Source organism: Mytilus californianus, unplaced genomic scaffold (assembly GCF_021869535.1).
Source record: "Mytilus californianus isolate M0D057914Y unplaced genomic scaffold, xbMytCali1.0.p SCAF_15, whole genome shotgun sequence".
In the NCBI taxonomy this organism is placed as follows: domain Eukaryota; kingdom Metazoa; phylum Mollusca; class Bivalvia; order Mytilida; family Mytilidae; genus Mytilus; species Mytilus californianus.
Window position 1 is genome coordinate 13,384,248 of NW_026262637.1, and position 9,297 is coordinate 13,393,544.

The 9,297-nt window shown below is 32.9% G+C and overlaps 1 long non-coding RNA gene across 1 annotated transcript; it reads left to right on the forward strand.

Moving 5' to 3' along the window:
- Window positions 1-7,187: 7,187 nt before the first annotated feature.
- On the forward strand, window positions 7,188-9,297 carry LOC127725451 (uncharacterized). Its single transcript, XR_007993008.1, has 3 exons — window positions 7,188-7,216; window positions 8,369-8,395; window positions 9,253-9,297. It is a non-coding gene; the product is annotated as an uncharacterized LOC127725451 (long non-coding RNA).

Sequence of the window (9,297 nt, forward strand, 5' to 3'; positions counted from 1 at the left end):
TACAGCGTTAATGATACCTTCTCAGATTAACAGACTACTAGTTACCGTACCGACCCAGTACTAGTACTTGAAAAAACAGACTGTGCCAAAGGAATTTGCCAACAGTAAATGTACAAAATGTACGACAAAAATCATGAAAAGAAGCACTAGATATTGGGCTTATGATATTATCTAAAACTATCAGTCTACAAGCAGGATATCGACCCAGTGGTAGTGCATAAACCATGCCTTGTACAAACATAACACTTTGTGAATCTGATGCGTCCGAAGTGGTTTTCTACATTGCCTTATCTATCTTCGGTCAACGTTGCCTGAGTGAGATTCTTAGACAATTCTTAATATCCAATTTCGGCAAAACGAAATATTCAAGAAATGTTCGCTGTAAATCATCGCAATGACAAAGTCCTGACTACATGGTTATTGATACACTTGAGACGTAACAGCTTTCGAGGAGTGGTATCTTTCAAGTGCTTGTTAATAGAAATAGTACACTTTATATATTCATGATGACAATAGAATACTTAAAGTTTTTGACGTACTACAGATAGTACCGGTATTAAACTGTTACATTGTTCGAAAAGTGCTCAATTTTGGTTAGTACACAAATATTGACAGTTTTTATACGGTATTTTAAATATACATGTATATATAACTTCATTAATATTTTTTTGTTTCGTTGGTATTTTTTTTTTTATATCTAGTTTACTTATTTCAAATAAAGAATATGCAATGAAATATCTAAAACATACCTAATTCAAATAAAGAATATGCCATGAAATATCTAGAACTTGAGTTCCGAAAAAAAAGTACAAATACAATATTTAATTTTACAGGAAAGGTGTCAACGGAGTAAAACTAGTGAAACGTCTATTATATTGCGATGTTTAAAATACTATTTATATTTTCGACGTCCTTTTATGTAGCAAGCGGCAACAAGAACATTCAGGTTTGTTCGATATGTATTTAAATAGTAAACTTAAACAAATCTAAAACAACAACTTAACACCAACAACAAATAAGCCAAAAATTACAACATTTATATCAATAGTAAAAGAAATCAGACAACTGTTTAAAAAAAAACAGTTGCATCGTGGAGATTATTTCCGTTTAAGGCATTGGTACTCAAATTTGGTTTTACTGAAAAAACTACTAAAAAATCGCAATTCCTACAAATCTTGTGTTTAATATCCGTGTTTTGTGATAAGAAAACACATGAAATTATTCTAATTGAAACAAAGATAGATAAAATACCATAAGGTACATGTACCTGAGATCTATGAAAGTTTTAATGAAATCCTGTGATTTAAAATGCTCACCCAAATATGGCTATAAGATAAAATTAGTATTTTGCTACACAAACTATTGCTTGCATGAAAAATTAAAAACAAATCCTAAATGACACTAATGACGACTCATTAAGAAATGTTCTGCATATCATTCAGTACTTTTGGAGAAGTGGGTGATTCAAGATGCTTTTATCCGTTTTTAGTCATATCAAAGTCATTATTTTATTATGGAAAAAATAGAATTTACTAATATGAGGCAGGTGCTAACCTATGAGTTACCAAAGGCTATTTATACATGTTTGTTTTACTTATCATTTAGAAATTTGCGGGCAATGGTATGTTCCTATTTGGTTGTAATCAGATACAAATTTGCAGAAAATCTTATGCTTCATGGTGTTTTAAGTAAAATCCCGAAACAAACGAAAACCGAGAAGAAGTTTTCCTCAATGTTGTTGAGGCATTTTTAGCATGACAGTTTTATACACTGTAGACCATTCTACCATTTTTGCATCCTTCGGTAGCATATGAATAAATGTTTTAAAAAGTGAGCAATGTCTGTAGCTACAGAAGATTGTATGAGAATTTCATTGATATCAAATTGGCCAGTTAAAATGACATGTGAATACGATACCCATTTGGTGCATACGTAAAATGTTTAATTTGCTGTTGAAAATCCAAATTTGATTTGGGTGAAAATCAAGTTCCTAACATATTCTGATTCTCTCAATGGTTCATAACAAGGACAGTCACTACTTTATAATTACATGTGAATTAACATGAACGATACAAATATTTCTGCACCAGATGCGCATTTCGACAATCAATGTCTCTTCAGTGATGCTCGAGGCCAAAATATTTAAAAATCCAAAGCTTATTAAAAAGATGAAGAGCTACAAACAAAAAAGGACAAAAAGTATAGCCAAAGCCGGACAAGGAATCAGAGCATTGCATGAGGGAGATACATTCCTTAATTTTGAATAATTTCCAAAATTTTGTAACAGCAAATTTTAATAACACAAAATCCGTATTTTCATGCCAGTACCGAAGTACTGGCTATTGGGATGTTGATGCCTTCGGGGACTATCAGTCCACCAGCAGAGGCATCGACCCAGTGGTAGTAATAACATAAACGGTACCAATTTTTCTGCAACAGATGCGCATTTCGACAATCAATGTCTCTTCAGTGATGCTCGAGGCCAAAATATTTAAAAATCCAAAGCTTATTAAAAAGATGAAGAGCTATAAACCAAAAAGGACCTGCAAAGACAGAAAAGACCGACTTTTAACATTTTATGTAACTCACATCAAACATTAAACATAATATAAAGCAGCAGTTAGGATGACGATAAGCGTGCATCCTCTAAATAATCCTGTTAAAATATTGATATTCTATCGATAAATGTAAAGGGTTATGTTTTATTTGGCAAAATAGGAGCAGAAATATAATTCTCATTCTGATTAGAGTCCCACAACATATCGTCAATATTATATTGCAGGATATTCAATGTTGAGGTTAATGGAGAAATTATATATGAGCATTAACCCTATTTGACCCAAAATTAAGACAAGTAATGCAACAATATATATTTTTTTTGTGGTTGGATGTTGTTTATATGTAGAGGACAGAAAGAGCTCAATTTGATTAAAGTTTGAACGTTTTTATTTAAAAGCAAGACATGGGTAGTTATGTAAGACAAAATAAATATGTATTCCTAACTCTACTGGTAGACTTTTGGTCACCGAAGGTATCAGCTGCCCATTATATACATTTGCATGGAAAAACGGATATTGGTCATTAAAATTTGCAGATATAAAGACTTAGTAAGGAAATAGACTGAATTATGGAATGCATCTCCCTCATGCACGGTTCTGATTCCTTGTTTACATCTCCCTCATACACGGTTCTGATTCCTTGTTCACATCTCCCTCGTGCACGGTTCTGATTCATTGTTCACATCTCCCTCATACACGGGTCTGATTCCTTGTTCACATCTCCCTCATGCACGGGTCTGATTCCTTGTTCACATCTCCCTCATGACCGGTTCTGATTCCTTGTTGACATCTCCCTCATGCACGGTTCTGATTCCTTGTTCACATCTCCCTCCTGCACGATTCTGATTCCTTGTTCACATCTCCCTCATGCACGGTTCTGCTTCCTTGTTCACATCTCCCTCATGCAAGGTTCTGCTTCCTTGTTCACATCTCCCTCATGCACGGTTCTGATTCCTTGTTCACATCTCCCTCATGCACGGTTCTGATTCCTTGTTCACATCTCCCTCATGCACGGTTCTGATTCCTTGTTCACATCTCCCTCATGCACGGTTCTGCTTCCTTGTTCTCATCTCCCTCATGCACGGTTCTGATTCCTTGTTCACATCTCCCTCATGCACGGTTCTGCTTCCTTGTTAACATCTCCCTCATGCAGGGTTCTGATTGCTGGTTCACATCTCCCTCATGCACGGTTCTGCTTCCTTGTTCACATCTCCCTCCTGCACGGTTCTGATTCCTGGTTCACATCTCCCTCTTGCACGGTTCTGATTCCTTGTTCACATCTCCCTCATGCACGGTTCTGATTCCTTGTTCACATCTCCCTCATGCACGGTTCTGATTCCTGGTTCACATCTCCCTCATGCACGGTTCTGATTCCTGGTTCACATCTCCCTCATGCACGGTTCTGATTCCTTGTTCACATCTCCCTCATGCACGGTTCTGATTCCTTCTTCACGTCTGACAATACGTTTTGTTCTTTTAAGTTTAACACCAGCTCTGCAAAGTTCGCATGTGGTTTTGGATTTCCAAATATTTTAACTTCGAGCATCACTGAAAAAAACGTATTTGTCGACATGCGCATTTGGTGCAGTAAAATTTGAATAACTGAATTGTATTATCACATTCATTTGTTTTGACTTGTGAAAATCTGAATAATTTAAAAAAAAAAAAAAAAGATTCATATATCATAAAAATGTTAAACGTTCTACTAAAGGTTTGTAAAAAGACATTTTTAACGATTGTCAATTGTCGCGATATCTTATCTATGATCTGGTTTTATCTACCACTTTCTCTACAAAATATGTCTTTTCAAAGTCAAACTATGAATGCAACGCATGTATTCCTTCAATACTAGACAGTTGATATGCTTTTTATTTCTAGAACACTTGAGACTGTTTTTGGACAATTTTGAAAACAACTGATAGATTAATTGTCGTTCGTTTTACTCTAGTGGCAAATTTCGTACCTGTTCAGAACAAGACTAATTAACATTAATACAATAGGTAGATCCTATAACTGGGGTTAACCAGGTTGAAGGGTGGAAAATTAAGAATGCCACTGCAAATGAGGAAACATTGGTTAGGGACAGAAATTTATCCTTGCAACAGGCCACTTACTGATCCCTAAAAGTGTTGTTGCGATGGTTCGTAAGGTGCAGAGAGCAAGACATCGTATTAAACGTTCCATTCTGACCGTACGTAATTGTAATTTAATATCTGCGGCACAACAAAACAGACGTCCCACTTTGAGCCAGAAGAAGTTCAAAAGTGATCATATGCGACAATGTCGTTTATTGCCTTGATAAATTACTTCATTTACCATAATCACTTTTAATGTCAACTCAAATCTGGATGATGGAATACAAATAACGAATTTTATTTGTTTTTATAAATTCTAGACGTTTAACATAAAGGCTGATGTACACGGAGGAAGCATCAAAGAGGATATCGTGGTAGACTTGAAAAAGAATTTGTTGACTGTAAATGTTGGAAGCGTGGCTCACGTTGAGTCTGATTGCCCTTCTACTATTAATCTTCATGACTTTAAAAAGGTTTTGTATTACCTACATAAGATTGATGTTTAACCTTTCATGCATCATACATGGTAATTTGCCGAAGAACTTTATTTGTTTTTTATTTTGCATGTTTTGTTTATACTACACAAATTCCTTTAAACACTATAATAAGAAAAAAACGTCTTTTTAACCTTAAATGTACAATGCGACTGTCATACAAGTGAAAGGTTAAGCTAGCTATAAAACCAGGTTTAATCCACCATTTTCTACATTTTCGAAGGAAGTACCTGTGCCAAGTCAGGAATATGACAGTTCAGATTCCCTTTAATTGGAAAATTTGACCTTATGACGTCAAAGAATTTCCCATAATGCAATTATTGCATATAAATAAAAAAAACTACTATACCAATTGAATAAAAAATATTGCATTCAAATGACATTTTATACCAATTGAATAAAAAATATTGCATTTGAACGAAAATTATACCATTTGAAAGAAAAATTATACCATTTGAATGAAAAATTATACCATTTGAATGAAAAATTATACCATTTGAATGAAAAATTATACCATCTGAATAAAAAATATTGCATTTAAATGAAAAAATATACCATTCAAATAAAAAAATATTGCATTTAAATGAAGAAATATACCAATTAAATAAGAAATATTGCATTTAAATGAAAAATGTCAAATTTTTGCAACCAATACCATGCCATACAATATCACTGTTATCGATTGTATTTTTGTGTTTTCTCAATACATAAAATAGCTGTTTCTTTGTTTGGCCAGCAAACAGGAAGATGAATTGATAAGATCGGTCCCAAGTTATCAATATCTGTTCAAACATTATGACGACGGTATTAGGTCCGGGACAACTTATTTGACGTCACAAATCCATGATATACAACTTGAACGAGGGCAGAGTGAATTGATGTACACGCAATTGATACAGCTACATAACGACATATATATATATATATATATAAAAACGTCTCGAAGTTAGTATGAATCGATTGAACAGAAAAAAAAAATAACTCATATATATGTCGTTAATACCACATTCACCTGATATCCAAACAATAAATGACATTAGACAGCCACTGACGAGGTTCCTGAAATAAGTATTTATTGTAATCTCAATCTTCGAATGTTCATATTCTATTCAGAGCAAAATAAAAACTTCTTAATAAATATTTATGTTCCAATAATTACAAAAAAAGATTTGTTAAAAACAGAAATTGTTATAATAGCTTGAATAACAATAAAGTGAACCATTCAATGATAATCTTTCTGGCGTCTTTTTTTTCAAAATTAGAGGCCAATTAAACCAAATTTTATGAACTTTTATTTTCAAAAAAATTCCTGAGGATATCAATATCTGTGTAGACAAAGAATAATTCCTTTACTTTGAGTGAGAAACGTCATTAACCCTTGCCATATGGTCCAGTCATTTGACGTGTTGGCTGCCATTTTCGGTTTTTGGTTTCAAAGATGGTTTCAATAATCTTTTAACAGAAAACATCTTCTTCAACAAATCTAAATGTTATTTATTTATAATCTAATAACTGAAGGAGCGAAAATGCAGTCTTAGAACTATGTTGTTGACAAAAAGGTATTTTAGGTCGGGTTTTCACCAAGGGATATAGAAATAAGAAGATGTGGTATGAGTGCCAATGAGACAACTCTCCATCCAAGTCACAATGTATAAAAAGTTAACAATTATAAGTCAAAGTATGGCCTTCAACACGGAGCCTTGGCTCACACCGAGCAGCAAGCTATAAAGGGCCCCAAAATGACTAGTGTAAAACAATTCAAACAGGAAAACCAAAGGTCTAATCTATATAATAAACGAGAAACGAGAAACACTTATGAACCACACCAACAAACGACAACCAGCGGGTTTAAACGTTTTAACAGGCGTCAACCTTCACCCTAACCTGAAACAGTAGTGTAACATTACAACATAAAAAGACATATGCATATTTTAGGTCGTGAAGTAATAAAAATTTATTATTACATTTTTGTCACTGACTGCAGATATTTTTATCGAACTAAGGTAGATATACACGTACGTGTATTTCAAACCTAATATTCATTTTGATAACAACATAATCATTCTTTCAGTGCACCATTCAGAGACTCGTAAGTATGAAATGTATTAATACTCACCATTCTTCTTTCACACATCATTCACTGATTTGCTACCATTTAGTAGCGAAGCATCACATAAATCGTCACTTTTGATCATAATCACGCGTTTGGTATTTGTCTCAAAACTAAAACACTAACAAAAGTACACTCAACGACATGTTGAAATGTTTTGATTGTATTTTGCCTTTAATTTCAACAAATTCATAATTTCTTACGTGAACTTATGTTTTTGGAAGGTTATATATAATTTTTTTTTCTTTAAAAAAATGGGAACTATTTATAAATATGCGAAAGTAATGGCATTGGGACTCCTATATATATTTGAACTGTACATGTTTATTTTTAAAGCATTCTGCATTCAAGCTAACCTACCTCATCTGCAGATGAGCAAACGATGTACTATAGCTATTTATTCAAACATTTTCTCCTCCAACTCAACCCCACATTGTTTTAGTGCATCCGCGTTACGCAAAACATTTACAACAAAATCACTTAGATGCATTTAAATTTCAAACCTTTTTTTGTTTACAGATGATGCTAATAGAAGGGGGAGAGGGTCGTTAATAACTGTTTTGATTTATATTTTATATACGCTGAAATAGAATTTTTCTATTTCAATTATACATGTTTATTCTTCATATGTTTTGTGTGTTCCATTTTGGTTTAAGTTCTACGTTTCTATGTCACCAAGAAACCAGACAACAGATACATGTGTTAATAAAATTTCAAATATTGTCATTTTATAATCATTAGTAATGATTAGATTCTTCTTTATAAACAAGAATTTCAACAATTTGTATCATATCTTAGCAGTTGTTAAGTAAATCAATATGCCAAAATTAAACGATATGAAAACAGGCCATTGTAGCCATATATATATACAACACTATAAACTGAAGCATTATTATATTCAGTAGGAAATGCATAAGAGATATCATAAACGTTTTAGGAAAGACCAAATTTTCATTAAGAATTATTAGTTGACTTAATATACAACAAAGATGATCCATTCCGATTCAAGCTACCGCAGGGAAAAACACTGATTAGTCAACATTATTAGTATCTACCATTCATTTGGTTTTTTTTGTATGCAAGAATGATAAGTGTTGCTTTGGTTGTACATTTGTTTGCCCTACTTTATAGGTATAAAAAGAGCAGTTTCGAAGAGCAGTAAGTATTTATATTTTTGAGATAATCCTCTTGATAAACAATATCGGTACTCATGAAGATGACAATACTGCCCAATCAGGGCCATTACATTTTTCCAAGAGAAATGTTTTATTCCACGCTAACAAATTTTGGGCATCAGTAGTTTACCGATGTTCGGTTTTTGTTTATTACCTTGATATGTCTTCTTAATCGATTCATAATATTGGAACATCGGTAAAATACTGTTGCCTTGATTTAGATTTTCTAATATTTGGGCCACGAGGATCACTGAACAGAGGTCGAAATGTATATTTGGTGCAGTAAAAAGGTACGGTTAACCGTGAATGTTATTACTACCACAGGTTATATCTACTTTTTGTTTTTTTGTTTTGTTTTACCAGTTGTTCAATGTTCGTATAAGGTTTTGGATTTTCAAATATTTTGGAATCGGGCATCTCTTAAGAGACTTTGATTGTCAAAATTCGCATTTAAAGTGGAGGAATTTTTACTCCAACTGGATCGATGTCTATATTCACCTCTACTACATTCCAAATTAAAATCATTTATTGTTTAAAGTATAAATGTTATTAACTTCTCAAAAAACCATTGTGATACATTATTGATTGTCTTGTTCAAAGGTTATTTTTTTAAGAAGTCTTTTATTGGTTATTGATAGGGTTTTATGTTCTGTATTGGATTTTGGCTGATTTCTGTAATCTCTTGTATTTATTATGTTATTGCCATAAATCATATATCATATTAAGGCGGGTACGTATACAAAGCTTAAAAAGCGAAACAAAATTGTTTATTTGGAATTGTGTATTATTGCATTTTCGATAACAAATGTGTCAATTGAAACTTTATTAATTATTTTATAGAATGCAAAGCGTTTTGTTTTCACTGTTCTGTTCGAAGAAGGAGTT